The sequence below is a fragment of the Corylus avellana genome, chromosome ca11 (assembly GCF_901000735.1).
Source record: "Corylus avellana chromosome ca11, CavTom2PMs-1.0".
NCBI classification, from domain to species: domain Eukaryota; kingdom Viridiplantae; phylum Streptophyta; class Magnoliopsida; order Fagales; family Betulaceae; genus Corylus; species Corylus avellana.
The window spans coordinates 13,714,210-13,733,064 of NC_081551.1; the positions used below are offsets into that span (position 1 = coordinate 13,714,210).

The following is an 18,855-nucleotide window of genomic DNA, read 5'->3' on the forward strand; positions in this document are numbered from 1 at the left end:
GCTTTAAGTCTTTCTGGATAAGGAGCTTATGGGACAAACTTCAGGAGTGACTCATCAACAATGGGGATGGTCGTGTTTGGTTCAGGCTCTCTTGTAGGATTGTTGTGGCTGTTCTCCCCTTTTTCCATGTCAAGGTTCTCTTCAGGCACCGCCACTCTATTATCCACTTGTTTTCTTGACCTCAAAGTCACAATGGCTTGCATATGCTCCTGCCCATGGGTAGGATTAGAGGAACTTCCAATAACAAACTGCCCTTTTGGGTTAGGCAAAGGTTGACTTGGGAACTTTCATTTTTCTTTCTCACCCAACTGATTTGCTATCTGACCAATTTGACTTTCCATCTTAGCAATTGCTTGGGTGTTGATCATGGTGGCATTCTTAACCTAATGCATGGATTGGCCAATTAGCTGCATGAATGCCTTCAGTGTGTCTTCCAAAGATGACTATGACGAAGATGTTGGCACTTGAGTGGTAGATTGGAACGTAGGAGGTTGGGCTTAATGCATTGAGCAGAATTGATTCTGAGCCTGTGGAGTGAATCTAGGAGGCTATTGATTCTGAGCATGAGTAGAAGCTCCTCCTTGATTTAGTGGTTGATTTTGCCTCCAAGAGAAGTTGGGGTGATTCCGCCACCTTGGATTGTATGTCTCCGCAAAAGGTCCACTTGATGCTTTCCGATAATCATTGAAAGCATTGACTTGCTCCATCGGACACTCTACAAATGTTGACAGAGACGGGTAGTTTTGGGCCAAGTGCATAGACTAGCATATAAGGAGCATCCTTCAATTGGGTGGGCATTTGCCGAGTTAATAGATTGGCTCACAAATAGAGCTTCAACTGTAAGCGTGAAGGCATCGAGTTTCCACCTTAAAATAGCCTCATCTTTCACCTCATAGTTGCCTTGCTTCTTGGGGGCATGGGGAGTATCTCGGCAACTTGAAAAACCCCACTGCTGCGAAGTGTCAAACAGTTTGTCCAAAGATTTATAGGCTGTGTTGCCTGTGAGACTTAATAAACTTCCACCGTTCATTGACTCAATCATGTTATGGTTCAGTTGAGTTAAACCGTTGTAGAAAAACTGAATGAGCCACCAAGTCTCAAATCCGTGGGGTGGGCATTTCAAAGTCAATTCTTTAAACCTCTCCCAGCTCTCATAGAATTTCTCCTCCTCTTCTTGAGTAAAACCACTAATCACCCGACGGTATTCATTGACTTTGGACATCAGGAAGAATTTATTCAAAAACTTTCTCACCAGGGTTTCCCATGAAATGATGGATCTGAGCATGTTGGAGTTTAACGAAAGCATGTAGGGAGAAAGGAAACAGCCGAAGATGCACCGATTCCTCAGAGAAATTTTGAAACCGAAAGGTCAAGCAAATGTCTAGGAATGTATTCACATGATTGTAGGGATTCTCATTCTCTAGATCATTGAATGAAGGTAGGAGTTGGATGACATGGGGTTTCAGATCAAAGTGCGTAGCATTGGTTGTAGGCAACAGTATGCACGAAGGAGGGTTTGTCACAATGGGTGCGAACAACTCCCTAAGAGTTCTAGCTTCATCCACATTCTCAAGTCACTCTCCCATCTCAACAACAATTTCTAAGTCAATAGGTGTTCTCAGATTCCTTCTAGAAGTTCTTTCAATCTCGGGATCTAAGAGTATTAGCTCTAGCCTCTAGGTTCAAAGATCTACGACTAAGCATGCACTAACACAATTGTATGAAACTAAACTAAGCTAACAAACACAAATGTCACAATTTTAATAAGGAATCACAAAAATTAAATTCAAACAAAAATTAAAAACTCACAAAAAAGGACCAAAAAAATTTGACAAATTTTTCAGCTACTACCAGTCTGTTGGTGCTGTCTGCGAAGGTGCGCTTGAGCACAGAATGCAAAGTTCGTTCGGCATATACTAGCAAACAGAACAAAACAAAAACAAAATAGAGCAGCAAGCACCGTTCGAACGGCCTCTGCAGAAACGAACTAGCAAAAACTTCAGCAGAACAGAGCAAAAATAGAGTTTTTTTTTTTTTTTTTAGATGTGCAGAAAAAGAAAATAATCAAATTGCACAAGTAAAAAAATCCTAGCTGTTGTGAGTTTTAAATGATACTCACAAGTGCACGAGTCGTTTGCAATATAGTTTTTGCAAGTGAGAGGTCGAATCCACTGGGAATTGTGTCGTGAAAATAAATTTCTATCTAAACTAATTGTATTTTAACCTAGTTCCGAAAATGATGTGATTTTTCTTGCAAAATTGTAAACTAAATAAAATTTACTAAATCCAATGATAAAAATACTAAGGTTTTAGAATTCACACTCACCAAATCAAAGCACACATTCTCATGTTTTGTTCATACATCCGACAAGCAATAAAACCCTATGCAGGTTCTATTTTTTTTTATAAAAATAATCTATTGAAACATTCATGAATCCATGCATCATACAAATCACAAAAAATACCCAACTCAAATCGAATCATCCTCCGTTTGATTTAAGAATCACAATGGATATCCAATTTCAATTGAATCCTTCAATGTATCCTTCGGATGAAAAACACTAAATATCCAACGCTTTCACAAATAATAATTGAAAGAATCAATTAAAAGAATTTAATCAAATAATTGAATTGAAATAGAACATCAACTACAATAAATGTCGGAATTGTACAAACATTACATGAAAATGAGGTGTGCTAATCAATGGTGAGGCTTCATCTTCAACCTTAGTTGAGGGTTTAGCCTCTCATGATTATGAAAATAAATTTCACAGATAAAGTGTTAAACATTAAACCTTAAAATACAAAAGAAATAAATTAAAGCTAGAAATACATGGAGAAGCGAGAAGTTCAACTCTGCTGCCTGAGTGCCTTGCGGCACTTTTTCCTTTTATTTTTCTTCTCTGCTCTTTGGGGCGCATCCCCTTGGTATCTTTACAAAATAAAAGAATGATATAAATACAAAAAACCTCGGGCTTCTGCGTTGCCAGGTCAGTGCATGGGAAAGCGTGCTTGGGCTTAGGCAAGGGTGCGCTCGAGCACGTCACTGCTGAAGATGAAGGCCTAAAAAACGTAGGGTTTAAGCTCTAGTTCGCACAAGGCTTCAAAACCCTAAAAGAAACATATTCCATAAAAAGGCTGCGGCTGACTTGCTCGTCACGCACGGGTGCGCTCGATCGCATCCCGTGTGCGATAAATCGCAAGACTGTGATCGATCGTCTGTGCTGGGCGCTCAATCACAAATGCGATTGAGGCTACTTCTTGTGCGCACGCCTTGCACTCGTCTGGTCCTTGCTTGTAGTGCGCTCGATCGCAGCTCCACTACGATCGATCGCACTACCAAAGCCTCCAACTTTTCGCAAAATTGCTCTTTAAGCCCGATACTTTCAAAATTGCTTCCTTTTCTTCCAAAAGCCTACAAAAACATAGAATATTTTGGCACTTAACATTGTTGTTAAGTATGAGTTAATCTGTAACTATGGTTTGCACTTCATTGGCCTGCTTAAAGTGTTGAACACATGATCATTGGGCAAAAGATACTTCATTTGTTTTGACTTGAATTATCATGAGCACATTGGCATATAGTCTGTGAGGTGTGAACTTGGAGTTTAATCATGTTTATCTTGAGATTTGTTGGATGACTCATGGATGAATAACCTTGGCTAAAAAAATTTTAAAAAAAATAAAGAAAAAGAAAAATAAAGTTTTTGGTTACTGTTTTGCAACTTTTGCCGCAACCTCTTCAGCACACCAACACAAGTACGATCGAACGCACACCTGCTAGGCTCGAGTGCACTTGCGCCCAAGGTAGCAGTTTGTTCCATTGAGCGCACATGTGCTCGACCAAGTTGCATCGTCGACTTGAGCTCACACACAGCAAGTCAGTAACATCGATGGATCAGCGCGCTTGCGCTCGATCCTATCCACGCTGAACTCGAGTGCACATGCAGCCGAGGCAACATCTGGTTGAGTTGAGCGCTCCTACACTTGATCACTTCCTTCATCAGCTCAAGCACACTCGCAGCACATTAGCAGCACCTGACGGATCAGCGTGCCTGTGCTGGATCCCACCTACCCTGCGCTCAAGCGCACTAGTGCAGTGGACACCACTTACGGCAAATCAGTAGTTGAAACTTTGCCAAAATTATTTTTGGTCCTTTTTGTGAGTTTTTAAGTTTTGGTATTGTTGTTTATGCTTTTGTGTTAGTAGAAATTTTTGATTTTATAATATTTATCTTTTGTTTATTTTATTTTTAAAAGAGTGGTTAATGTTTGATGTGGAATATTTGCTTGCTAAAGAAAGAGTGAAGCATGGATTTTCTATTTGATAAGGTTAATAATATTTCTGCACAACATGTTTCTTCTAGTTGTATGACACCCGCTCTTACCAACTCCCCTCACATTTTTAACCCACTTCAACCGTGTTCATACTACTCCAATCCTTATCATCATGTTAGAATTGTCCATCCCTTGGACAATTTTTTGATTTTTCTTATAAGAAAATGAACCCTTCTTTCTCCTGCCTTGGATTCGAATCAAATTTCAATTTTTATAACCTGAAATGGAGCAACCATTCTGATTTCCCGGGGCAAGCTCAAGCTACGGGAAATTATTCTCCCCAATTTCATGAATTGCACCATCCAGACTATCCGCAGTTCGATAACCAATTCTCTCATCCTTCATCCTACAATTATCCTCCACAACAATTATCATTGGAAGACACTCAAAGCATTCATGCAAATAACTGGCCAGTATTTGGATGAAAATCAAAGATGCCACCATGGTCAACACTCAAGAAATTGCAAGGTTGAAAGGATAGGTCAGTCATCTAGTTGCTGAATTCAACTCAATAGAGGTAGAAGAGCTTCAAAGTTAGTTGATGGCTAAAGGACACTATATGATTGATGAGGATGATGCTATCAATTCTTATCATGATCATGTCCAAGCCACCACCACACCTGGGAGTGACGAAATTGTTGATAACAACGAGGAGGAAGAAAAAGAGAAACAAGTTGAGCACCTAGAGCAAATTGAGTCCCCAGCAGAATCTAATTTGTGTAGTGAAATGGAAGTGAGTACTGAAACTCCTACCTGCATCACTTTCCCTCTTGAGACACATCATAAACCCAAAGCTTCAGCTCCTCAATGTCTCAAAGAGCCATCTTATGCCAAAATCCTCAAGGACCTATGCATACAAGTGCGCAAATCTAGGAATCATTGTCCTGAGAAAATCCATCTAAGCAAGCAAGTTGGCTACCTGAGATGGCAAAACACTCTTCCAAAATGCTATGAAGTTTTAAAGAACAAAAAGGTGGAAGGGACTAGTTGGACATTCAAATGATCGGTGTAAACACTGTAAATTATGTGTTCCATTTTATTTTCCGCACCTCCAGTTCTGATTTCTTTTTCATTTTTCATTTTAGTTCTTGTCATTTTATTTTCATTTTTTAACAACAATTAATCTCTTGATGCTTGTTTCTGTGAGAAAATATTGCTGTAAGTTTTTGACAGGTGTTATAGTGTTTAAGTTTAGGGGACGCTTTGCCTTTTTCATCCTCAGATGTTTCCTACTTCTGGTAATGTATTTCTATACTACACATTGAGGACAATGTGTAATTCCAGTTTGGGGGTATGGAATGACATGTTGTGCCAAACACTACCTAAATTAATAGATAATATTTAGTACATTTTAACTCGCAAGTGCACAAGATCAAAACAATAGTATAGTGCAGCAAGTACGAGATCGATCCCACGAGGATTGTGATTTTATTTAGAATTAATTAAAAATATCAACTTGTCACTGAATTGATATTATGAAAAAGAAATAAAAAGATCTAAAGATAAATGAAAAACTAAAGGTAGGGCTTTCATATCTACCACTAATTATATTTAGATAATATATCAATATGCCAATGCTTTGATCATGTTATGCATATCTAATGTTTGTCAACCTAAGGGCATGGCATATACTCCTTAAACTGTAGATTTCCCTAAGCAACGAGTTAGGAATGGCGTATACTCTAACTCTTTTCTTTTCTAAGGGATTTAGCATGGTGTATACTAAGTTGTTCCTTAGGAAAGCATATACTCTATGAAAATTGATACTAAGTTGTTCCTTAGGAAAGCATATACTCTATGAAAATCGATACTAAGTTGTTCCTTAGGAAAGCATATACTCTATGAAAATCGACAAACACATGAGGCCTAGGACATGGGCGTATACTCCCGGTTCCCCATGTTGATTAACCCAATGATGTGCAAATTATCTACCTAAATTAATAGGTAAATAATTGTACGTTTTACCTGCAAGTGCACGAGGTCAACATGGTAGAATAGGGTGCAAGTACATGATCATTCCCACGAGGATTGTTGAATTTTCGTTTAAAAATAAATTCCTTAAGCAAAAGTAAAATAAAGATTGATTGTTGAAGTGATGATAACAAAGAGCAGGGCTTTGATATCCACAACTAATTATATTAAGCTAATATATCACTATGCCAATACTTTGATCAAGTTATGCATATTTAATGTTTGTCAACCTAAGGGCATGGTGTATACTCCTTAAGTTATAGATTTCCCTAAGCAACAAGTTAGGCATGGTATATACTCTAACTCTTTTCTTCCCTAAAGGATTTAGCATGGTATATACTAAGTTGTTCTTTAGAAAAGTATATGTTTTATGGAAATCGACAAACACACGAGGCCTAGGGCATGGTATATACTCCCGGTTCCCAATGTTGATTAACCCAAGAATCCGGTGTAGATATCTCTTGTTACTTATGTTAAACCCAGGACTCGGTCATTCAAATTGATTTAACTAACTAGTTCATACCACATGCATATGTTGATCAGGCACACACATATGAAGAATTCATGCAAGCAGGTATTAATCAAGTTAAATAGCACAACAAGATCATCACAAAGGCGCCAATATTGAAATATTAACAAAACATAACTAGGGCTTCAATCCAGCCCTACTAAATAAATTTGCTACTCATAGAGTTGATGTTAAACATCTTCATAAAAGAAAAGAATGAAAAAGAATAAACCCGAGAATTGAACTTGAGTGCTCCTATTCTTCTTCATCTCCAAGCCTCCCTGTTCTAAAGGTTTAGGAGTCTATTTATAGGCTTTAAAAGTCCTTGAAAAAGTAGTAAACCCTAGGGATTTCGTAGGGTTTCAATCCTATTACAATTGGGAGTTGGAAAACCCTAATATGGAAATAGGGACATCTTAGCCGCCACCTTGGGTTGTCTCCTGCGCACGGGTACGATCGATCGCAGCCCGTGTGCGCTCAATCGCAGGTCTGCGATCGACCCTTCTTCTGGCATGCGCTTGATCACTCCTGGCCAGCTTTGTGATATGTCCTCTCGGGTACTGCGCTCGATCGCAAGTGCCCTGCGATTGATCGCAGTGTCAGGGAGTTCCAATTTTTCCCATCTTCTCTCTTTGAGCCCAAATCACCCAGTTTTACTTCATTTTCTTCCAAAAGCCTGTAAAAACATAAAAAAAAAAACACAAAAATGAATTAAAATTGCCTAATTAAGTAAAACCAAAAGAATAAAACATGCAAGTTAAGGGCTGAAAATATGAATATTTTAGCACTTATCACCTAAGAACCACGGTGTGGATTCTTTTGTTACTTTTATTAAACCCAAGACTCGGCCATCCAAATTGATTTAACTAACTAGTCCATACCACATGCATATGTTGATTAGGCACACAAATATGAGGAATTCATGCAAGCAGGTATTAATCAAGTTAAATAGCACAACAAAATCATTACAAAGGCGTCAATATTAAAATATTAACTAAACATAACTAGGGCTTCAATCTAGCCCTACTAAATAAATTAGCTACACATAAAGTTGATGTTAAACATCTTCATCAAATAAAATAAAAGAAAAGAAAGGAAAAGAATAAACCCGAAACTTGAACTAAAAGGCCTCCAATTATTGTCCTTCTAAAAGTTTCCCTACTCTAGAGACTTAAGGGTCTATTTATAGGCTTTAGAAGTCCTTGACAAACTAGTAAACCTAGAAATTTTGTAGGGTTTCAAAACCTATTACAATTGGGAGTTGGAAAACCCTAATGTGGAAAGAATGACAATCTGGCCACAGCTTTGATGTGTCTCCTGTGCACGGGTGCGATCGATTGCAACTCGTGTGCGCTCGATCGCAGGTCTACGATCGAGCCTCTTCTATTGTACGCTCGAGTGCTCATGGCCTGCTTCATACTTTGTCTTCTGGTATTGCGCTCGATCACAGGGAACCTGTGATCGATCGCAGTGTCAGGGGCTCCCATTTTTTCCATTTTCTCTCTTTGAGCCCAAATCTTCCAGATTTACTTCATTTTCTTCTCAAAGCCTACAAAAGTATGGAAAACACAAAAAGAAATTAAAATGTCCTAACTAACTAAAACAAGAGGACTAAAACATGCAAGTTAAGGGCTGAAAATGTGAAAATTTTAGCACTTAACACACCCCCAAACTTATATATTGCTAGTCCTTTAGCAATACAAACCTAACAATTAAATGAAAAACTAAAAGCAAAAAGATAAATCCATCTTTCGTTGGATGTACGACTGTATTTAGCATACGCAACAAGCCTTTTAAACCTCTAGGAATTTCCTAGAGGACGAGTGAAGTATCATGAGGGTTTTCCAGAAATGTTACCCACAAACATCATGCACAGTTTATGTTATTCTAAAAATTAAAGTATCACTTCAAGATTATGATTTTCATTCATAAGCAAGCTTAAAATGATAAACTCCATCTTCACAATGAATTGGAATCTCAAAGTGTAATTACTTACAAAGGACATACTAAATCATCACAAGTTTGAAATTTGTGTACAGTGAATTAGCACAAAATTATGAGGCTTCCAAATCTTTCCAACATGTAATGTCTCCATCTCTCAAAATTCATTGAAATTCCTATTAGAATGAACAACCATGGCATGTTTCTTTTTCTCTTTTTTCTTTCTTTCTGTCTTTTTTTTTTTTTTTTTGTCAGGTTGTGCAATGCTTGGTTCCCTTAAGCTTTCTAATTGACCCTTGTAGTGAGTGTTAAGTCAATGACTCCCAAATCAGATTGTTTTAGGGCTTAGGTGTAGAGACACCCCTAAGGACCTACTAACTTGAGTCAAAAAGGCTACAAAACCAACTAACCATGACATTGATCAAATCCAAATTTTTCACCTTTGGACGTGAACACTCAATGCTTTGAGACAAGAGGTCCACTTACTTAGTGAAATGCTTATCAATGATCTTTTATTTATATCTCTTTTTTTTTCATTCATTTTTTTTTCTTTTTTCAATATATATGTATGCCACAATGTCATCTAATAAGTCATCCAATTTCATCCAAGATACAGAAACGCACATATCGGACCTCATGTCATACCTCACAGATTATGTGCTAATGTGCTTGTGTGATCAGATCAAACATGTGATTTTTCAATTGTCCTCAACAAGTAATCAAACTAATAGATTCACTCATCATATCATGTGTTCAAAATTTTAAGCTCACTGATGAATTCAAACCAAAATTCTTTTAGATCAACTTAAAATTTTAGGGCAAACATGAACATGCATACAATTTTTTTTTTTTTTTCAACTAAACAAACAAACACACAAACAAATAACTTGAAATTGGGACAAAGTGTGTGAACAATCATGTGTGTCCATACCCCCAAACTTAAAGGACACATTGTCCCCAATGTGTCTAAGTAAAGGAAAGAGTATACCCGAGAGATGGTCGACATCATCTTGGAATGCATGGCTCATAGCACACCCCAAAACTTGAAGTGAAGCACACTTGTCCCTACAAAATAAGAAAACGCAAAAACAAATGAAAGGAAACAAAACTAAAGATAAAAAGATGAAATGAAAATACACAAAGACAACAATAAAATAAAAAGATAACTATGGGGTGCCTCCTATGAGTGCTAAGTTTAACGTCTTCAGCCAGACTATGGTCCCTGCTCAAAGTTGTCCCGAAGAAGATGCTTGGTTCGGGAATTCTGTCAAACACCTGGTGTGCACTGTGATGACCAAGGTTGCTAAGGCATGGTAACGACTGCCCAAAACCCCCTGCAAAGGATGAAAACCCAACCACAGAGATGCAAATGTGGGTGGTGAAACACCCACACTTTGCAAAAATTATGTAAAAAATGGAAGTTGGGGGAGTAGGAGTTGGGTGTGTGATCTGTTGTGGAGGTGCGGTGTGGTGGTGGTTGAAGACAGATGGAAGTGACAGATAAGGGGTGGTGTGCCGGTGGAGATGATGTACAGTGATGGAGTGTGTACGGTGCAGGGAAGAAAATGACGTGGGGAATGGGGGAAAGTGACCTAAAATAGGTCATGTGGCATGTTGCCTTAGTGTGCTCGATCACACTCGCGCAGTGGAGTGCGTGTTTGGGTGATGTGCACTCGAACGCACACATGGTGCGCTCGATCGCACTGACAGAATGCAATGCAGCCAAAAGTTGGTTACTGCGCTCAATCGCAGTAACAGAATTTAACAAAATTGACCAGGGATTTGAAACATTAAAACACTAAAGTAAAATAAAACACAAAGGAAAACAAAAACAAAATATAAATAAAACAAAATAAAATAAAATAAAACAAACAACAAAATAAAAAGGATATGCTATGGGGTGCCTCCCATGAGCGTTAAGTTTAACGTCTTCAACCAGACGGTGGTACTTTAAACTTGATGCACCAATCTTTCCTTCTCTTGCACCAAAGGGAATGAATCTTTTCTACTGCAAGGTGATTCCGAGTGTTTCTAGATTGGGGAGGACCACTCTGAGTTATCTCAAACAGTTGCTCATCCGGTGGGGAATCATAAATTGGAATAAAGTAAGAAGAAAACTCGGGGAGCTTTTCTATCTTGATGTCCTCAAATTTTTCATATGGTAGCTCTAACAGACTTTTCTCTTGGCCTCTTGGTGCTTCAGGAATAAGAGCTAATGGTGAAAAAATCTTAGTGCTCTCTTCTTTTTCCCAATGTAGCTCTTCTAGAACTTTGGTTTGCTCCCCATTCCCCTCTTCCACTTGATTTTCAACCACCTCTTCTCTCTTCAACATGACAACTTGCTCGTGATAGTATGTGCACTCTTCCTCCATGTAATGCTCATTAGGATTGGCCACCAACTGATTTTGACACTCTTCGTCTTCTTTAAGTGTATCTGATTTTTGTTTGAGGTGGGCCTCCATCCATTCAAATGATTGCTCTCTTTCCTCCATGCGGCTAAGACGAGCAGCAGTATGTTTCGCAAAGTCAGCACACTGTTTTTCGAAGGCAGCAATTGCTTCTTCTAATGCAGAGCTTTTTGGAGGAGGTGTTTCTTCTTGGTACTGTTGAGGCCAATCGATGGGGAATGCACTCTGCTCCTTGTCAAATTGTCCCATTCGTACTTCTAGTCTTTGAATGGCTTGATCATTTCTTTGAAACGCTTGATCGATCCTTGTATTGATTTGTTCTTGATTAGTCATCAATTGCTGGAGTTGGGTGGCTGCCTTGACAACCATTGTCCACAGCGGTAACTGCCGCCGCTCCTAAGCCATCAATCCATTATTGGTTTCAAATTTTTAGGTCAAACCAACTTTTCATTCGGTCCACAGGTTATCGGGCGTGATTAGCCCCTTCCACCGACCCTTTCTCTCAACTTAGCTTAGTTGATTAGGCAAGACGGCCCAAGGGTTTTCAGACCAGATTAGCTTATTCAACAAGCCCTTTTCTTTTTCCTCAGCCTACCAATCGAGCTAGTCCATTACTAGTATACAGTTTATGAGTCAAAGTGCAATAGCTTAATTCAGTCAAGGCCCGCCACAGTGGCCCAATCCACTATTCCATCAGTAGGCCACCGGTTTGTAGCAACTTTTATGGCGTCACTTTGGCAACTCTTCCGATACAAGCAGATTTTTTGGCAAATTAAAAAAAAAAAAAAAAAAACAAAAATCTAATTCTTTCCCTTTCTTTTTCCCAAACTCAAGCCTACACCTTGAGTTTGAGGGAGGATGTTAAGAATATATTTGATATTATTCTAGGATTATATCTTTCTTATGTATTATAGGGTTTTCTTAGTCTACTAGGCTTAGCTTTCCTTAGTTTACTAGGCTTACTTGCCAATCACTTATAGCCTATCTACAAATAGAGGTCTTTATAATACTTCATACAATCAGTCTTACTACAATGTAGTACATTATATACTTCTGCTCTCTTCTGCTCTCTTTTTTTTCTCTCTTCTTCATTATATCTCTTCAATATAGTTAATATGGTATTAGACCCATTTTTCTGTGGCCTTCAATAAAGGTCAACTTTTATGGCGTTTGATAAGCGCTAAAATATTTATATTTTCAGCCCTTATCTTATATGTTTTAATCCTTTTGTTGTAATTAATTAGGCCATTTTAATTCCTTTTTGTGTTTTTGATGTTTTTCCAGGCTTTTGGAAGAAAGTGAAGTAAATCTGGGTGATTTAGGCTCAAAAAGAGAAGATGGGAAAATTGAAGATCCCTGGTACTGCGATCAATCGCAGGGTACCTGCGATCGAGCGCAATACCAGAGAAGATGCTGCATGAGCCAGGCCAGGAGCGATCGAGCGCAGGGTAAAGAAGGATCGATCGCAGACCTACGATCGAGCGCACCCGTGCGCAGGAGGCATTCCAAGTGGCGGCTACAATGTCCTTATTTCCATATAAGGGTTTTTCAAACTCCAAATTGTAATAGGACTGAATCCCTACGAAAACCCTGGGGTTTACTACTTTCCCAAGGACTTCTAAAGCCTATAAATAGACTCCTAAGCCTTTAGAATAGGTAGGCTGGGAGAAGGGAGAAGAATAGGAGCTCTCAAGTCAAGTCTCGGGTTTATTCTTTTCTTTTCTTTTCTTTTATGAAGATGTTTAACATCAACTCTCTGTGTAGCTAATTTATTTAGAGGGCTAGATTGAAGCCCTAGTTATGTTAAATTAATATTTCAATATTGGCGCCTTGTGACGATCATGTTGTGCTATTTAACTTGATTAATACCTGCTTGCATGAATTCCTCATATGTGTATGCCTAATCAACATGTGCATGTGGTATGCACTTGTTAGTTAGATCAATTTGGATGACCGAGTCCTGTGTTTCACATAAGTAACAAAAGAATCAACACCGCGATTCTTGGGTTGATCAACATAGGGAACTAGGAGTATACACCCATGCCCTAGGCCCTGTGTGTTTGTCGATTTCCATAGAACATATGCTTTTCTAAAGAACAACTTAGTATATACCATGCTAAATCCTTTAGGAAAGAGAAGAGTTAGAGTATACACCCATGCCTAACTCGTTGCTTAGGGAAATCAATAGCTTAAGGAGTATACACCCATGCCCTTAGATTGGCAAACATTAATTATGCATAACTTGATCAAAGCATTGGCATATTGAACTACTAGTTTAATATAATTAGTGGTAGATATCAAAGCCCTACCCTTTGTTATCATCAAATCAACAATCAATTTTTATTTTGCTTTTGCTTAAGGAATCTATTTTTAAACATAAATTCAGCAATCCTCATGGGAATGATCCTATACTTGCACCTTATACTACCATGTTGACCTTGTGCACTTGCAGGTAAAACGTACAATTATTTACCTATTAATTTAGGTAGATTTTTGCATAACAAGTTTTTGGCGCCGTTGCCGGGGATTGCGGCGAATTTTGTTTAAATTTATCTTCCTTTAGTTTTGTTATTTTAAGTTTTCAATTTTTAATTTAGTATTAGCAAAAATCAAAAAGAATTTCTTGTTTCCCTTAACTTTTCTGTTTTTTGTTGCAGGTTGCGGATTGGAATTCTGTGAGTGAGATCAATCGTCAGCCAAGTGCGATCGAGCGCACTGCGATCGAACGCACCAACCTATGATCGAGCGCAGTTCTAGAAAGCATCTGGACCAGGCAGTGCTGAAGCTGCCAAGTTCATGCAAGGTCGTCGATCTCAAGCCTCAACCGTTTTTCCCCTCGATCCTGAAATTGAGCGGACAATTCGACAACGACCTAGAGACAAAGAAGGAGAAGAAGAAGTTGAAATGAAAGACGTGCCAGAAAATCCAATTGGGCCAAAAACCCTAGAAGCAAATCCACCACGAGTGAGGAGACAAATGAAGCAAGCATACGTGCCAACAAACCTCCATCAACCCTCATGCATAGCATATCAACCGGAGGTGGCAACGGCGCCAAAAATTGATGTGGTATTTTTTGTGTCCAAAAATATCAATAATAAAAATAACCACTCGCAATAGGACGAATCTTTGTAGGATACGGCTATAGAGAGGATGTCAAACCTCAAGGACTGCAGGGGTTTTATTATCAAAATTTGAAAGATTAAAATTAACTTAATTAAAAAGATATTTGATTTGATTTTCATTAAAACTAAAGTGCATGAAAATAAAAGAGATATAAAATAAGAGAGAGAATGTAGGGTATTGACTTCACCTCTATCCGCACAACAATGGCTAATCATAATTAATCCCAGAAATTCATTCTATGCATGTTATAAATAAACAAGAAACTACCTTATTAAAGAATAAGCATAATCTATCTTCGGTTGGCATGGATCGTCACTAAGATGCGGTACGACCCGTCTTCCCTAGGTATAAATTATCAAATTCTATAACAGGATACATATAATCAATGAATAAGTGTAACCCATCTTCGGTTGGCACGAATTGTCTACCTAAATTACACTAAACTAGGGTGTAGTACAATCCGTCTTCCCTAGGCATGGCCTATCAAATCCTATTGATCATATGTCAATTAAACCCATTGTATAACCATCATTCTCATAATCACAGAAAACAAGAATGATTTGAGATCAATAAAAGTAAAATACTTTTTAAGACAAGAGAAGAATTTCACAAATATTGATTTTGGAATTTAAGAACAATTGCATTTAATACGAAGAACAGAAATCAATTGTAGCAATCCTCATAGTTATACAATCAACATGCATAAATTGAAAATCTAGAAATTAAATACAATTAAACCATTGTGCTTGGATAGGGTTGCATCAACACCCCACGAAGGGGTTTAGCCACTCATGATCTTCTAAACTCCAAAGACAAATTTCTGATTTCTAGCTCTAGAAAGCAGTGTCTGTTTACAATGTTTAGAGCCCTATTTATAGGGACTATGAGAACCCTAAAAACCCTAAAAATCCTGAGAAAACCAAAGAGCAGTCTCCTAGTCCAATTGGGAGACTGAAATCCAAGTCCATGCTGGAGAGGAATTCTTGCCGTGCACAGTATGACGTGTGCGCTCGATCCAAGATTTGGTGCGCTCGAGCACAGTGCGCTCGAGCCTAGCTGGTGTGCGCGCGAGCGCAGGTATGCGCTCGATCCTTGGTCGCAGACGCTCGAGCGCATGTGCGCTCGATCCCAGGAGTGCTGCGCTCGATCCTAGTTCCAGAATGCTCAGCTTTTTGTCTTTTTAAGCCCAATTTCCAAAGGTTTGTCAAATAAAACCTGAAACTCAAAAACAAAACAAAATCAAACAAATAACAATGCTAAGGAATTAACATATGTAAATTAAGGGGCTTGAATGTGCAACATTCGGCGCTTATCATTGGCAGTTATTATATCTCTCCTCAAGAGAGACTCAGGTTAGTTCTCCTTCACAACAACAATTCATGGCTGATCAAAAACATGTCAATACAAAGACTGAGCAAGCCATACAAAAGCTGGAAGTGCAAATGGGTCAGATGGCAAAGGAGCTGAGTGAGAGGAAGCAGGGGGAATTCCCAGCTCAAACAATACCTAACCCAAGCAATCATCAGCAACTGAAGGCAGTCACAGTTCAAAGAGGTCCCATTCCTACAAGAGCACTTGAGCCTAATTCTGAAGAGCTCAAGTGCAGCTCTTCACACTAGGGGTCTTACAGTCACTAGTAGATGCGTTGAGCAAGCAAGAACCTCAAGCGCATCTACTCACAATAGTGGTACTGATGCCACTAAGAGGACGGTAACATTGTCTATCTCGTTTTGTTTTCATCTCACTTCATTTCCTTCACACATGTCTTGACTATCCCTGATGTTTTGACCTTTTACTTTCTTTTGCTAAATAAAAAAATAAAAAAATAAAAATTTTGACATTCAGGTACTACGATCAATCGCAGGGTCCCTGCGATCGAGCGCAGTTACCGAAAGGGGCCTGATACCCTCTGTTAGGGCGATCGAATGCACCCCAGGTGCGATCGAGCGCACTATGCCCAGACATGCGCGCCTTTGGCCGAATGCGATTGAGCGCACCAGGTGTGCGATCGAGCGCACTTGGACAGCAGGGCCTGCGAACTATTTAGGTCACTTTTTCCCCAGGGCCCACAACCTCTCTCCCGGCGCCGTACAGTTCCTTCCCAAATCTCCACCTCTGGCACTCATTCTCCTCCCATTCTTCAACTAGATTTCACCAAATCCACTACACCACCACCATCTAAGACCCATTTCCGGCCACCATACCACCATCTTTCACCAAAAACCACATCACATTCCAACCTCACCCCAACCCTAAAACATCACCGAACACTCCTCCAATCTCCATATTTTTCAATATTTTTTAGCAATAGTGGGTGTTTATCCACCCACATTGCCTCTGTGTTGGACTTTTGCTATGTTTGCAGGGAGTTTGGAGCATCCTTGGCCGAAGTTGTCATTGTAAGTCAATCGGAGTGCACACTACGTGTTCAACAAAAGTCCCCAACCAACTCCCAAATGCCTAGAACACGTGCTTCATCTTCCAAAGGGTCCAGAGCTCATGATATTTCTCCCCCACCAGCTTTTGAAGAGCGGGAGCTCCTGTTTAAAACCACCTTCGCCATCAGAGAAGATTTCCAAAACAACGAGGCAACTCAATGGGCGGTTGCCGAGTTTAGGCGAAGGGGTCTCAAGAAGCTCTTCAAACCAGTCACCTCTACCGTCTATTGGAAGCTAGTCGTTGAATTCTACGCCAAGCTCTCCCATGATTGTGACAACTTGGCTGCTATCTCCTCCAAAGTTCGAGGGCAAATTGTTCATGTGACGAGGGCCGACATAGACGCCGCCTTGCAGTGCAATAATGAGCATCCTCCCGAAACTGCAAATCTTGCCAAGCAACCGGCCCGATATTATGTGGCGAAGATCATCGAAGATATGTGTCAAGGAGACTATGCAGATGCCCACCACAATGCTGGAAGCCGGTCCAAGTTGCCGCGAAGGTTATGGTTTGTGGACTTGGTGCTTCATCGCAATGCCTTCCCCTTAGGACACAAAACGCAAAGGTGAGATCAATTTCTACAAACCCTTTACGCCTTTCACAAGGATGCCTGGTATTCCATTCCCGAAATTATCTGGAACCAAATCTACAAATTTTGGAATGGAGTGCATGTTGGGGGAGTAGAGTCCACTCACTCATGGGGGTTGCCTTTCCCTTACTTATTCACACATATCCTTCGGAAAAAAGGCATCAAGGGCACTGTAGCTGACGAACCAGTCACGACCACTCCATTATTTAGCATTCACCAATGGAACAAAAGCTGCTCCCATATGCCCCAGGCACTCCCAGAAGCTGGGAAGAGGTGGATGAGGCCGAGCCAATGGCTAAAGATGAACCAAACTCTGAGTCAGAAACTGACAATGATGACAAAGCTGCTATTGATATTCGAGCCATCCAATACCGAGCCCTTTGTGAGCAAATGGAAGGCCTTCAAAGAGAGCTCGCCGATCAACGAAGGGAGGCCTGGGAAGATAAGGTCCACATACATCAACGCTTGACTGCCATGGAAGAAGTCATGAGGTCCATCCTAAGCCGATTACCCCCTCCACCATCTGGAGCGTCTACTTTTGGGCAACACTGAGAGATGACCAAAGTCTGGCTGAAGACGTTAAACTTAGCGCTCATAGGAGGCACCCCATAGCCTATCCTTTTTATTATGATGTTTATTTTATTTTTGTTTCCTTTGTGTTTTGTGTTACTTTGGTGTGTTAGTGTTAAAAGTCTTTTGTTATGTTTTTCAATTCTATTTCTGCGATCGATCACACCACACATGCGATCGAGCGCAGGTCTCCATCTGTTAGTGCGATCGAATGCATAACATGTGCGATCGAGCGCACTTGGCAGCATCTCCTAGTTATTTTTATTATTCTTTTCATGTTCCTTTTTACTTCGTTTTAGTGTTGTTTCTTTTTACTTGTTTGTGTGTTTTATTATTTTGCAGGGACAAATGTGCTTCAATTCAAGTTTGGGGGTGTGCAGTGAGTCATACTTTCCAAGACATGGTCAACCATCTCCTGGGTACACTCTTTCCTTAATTTAGACACATTGGGGACAATGTGTCATTTAAGTTTGGGGGTATGGGCACACATGTTCACACACACTTTGTCCCAATTTCATGTTGTTTGTTTTGTGTGTTGTTTGAAAAAAAATAATAATAATAATAATAATAATTATGCATGTTCTTGTTGCTCAAAAATTTTAGGTTGATCTAGAAAGAATTGTGGCTTGAATTCATCAGTGAGCTTAAAATTTTGAACACATGATTTGATGAGTGAATCTGTTAGTTTGGTTAATTGTTTAGGACAGTTAAAAAATCACATGTTTGATTTGATCACATAAGCACATTAGCACATAATTTGTGAGGTATGACATGAGGTCTGATATGTGTATTTCTACATCTTGAATAACATTGGATGACTTATTAGATGACACTATTGCATATATATATATATATATAAGTGAAATAAATGATCATTGATGGTTTTTACTGAGTAATTGGACCTCTTGTCTCAAAGCATTGAGTGTTCACGTCAAAAGGTGAAAATTTTGGATTTGATCATTGTTATGGTT

General features: G+C 39.4%; 1 non-coding gene across 1 annotated transcript; it reads left to right on the plus strand.

Annotated features, from left to right (window-relative positions):
* The first annotated feature begins 1,100 nt into the window (after positions 1-1,100).
* On the plus strand, positions 1,101-1,203 carry LOC132166833 (small nucleolar RNA R71). The gene has a single exon (XR_009438634.1). It is a non-coding gene; the product is annotated as a small nucleolar RNA R71 (small nucleolar RNA).
* The last annotated feature ends 17,652 nt before the right edge of the window (positions 1,204-18,855 follow it).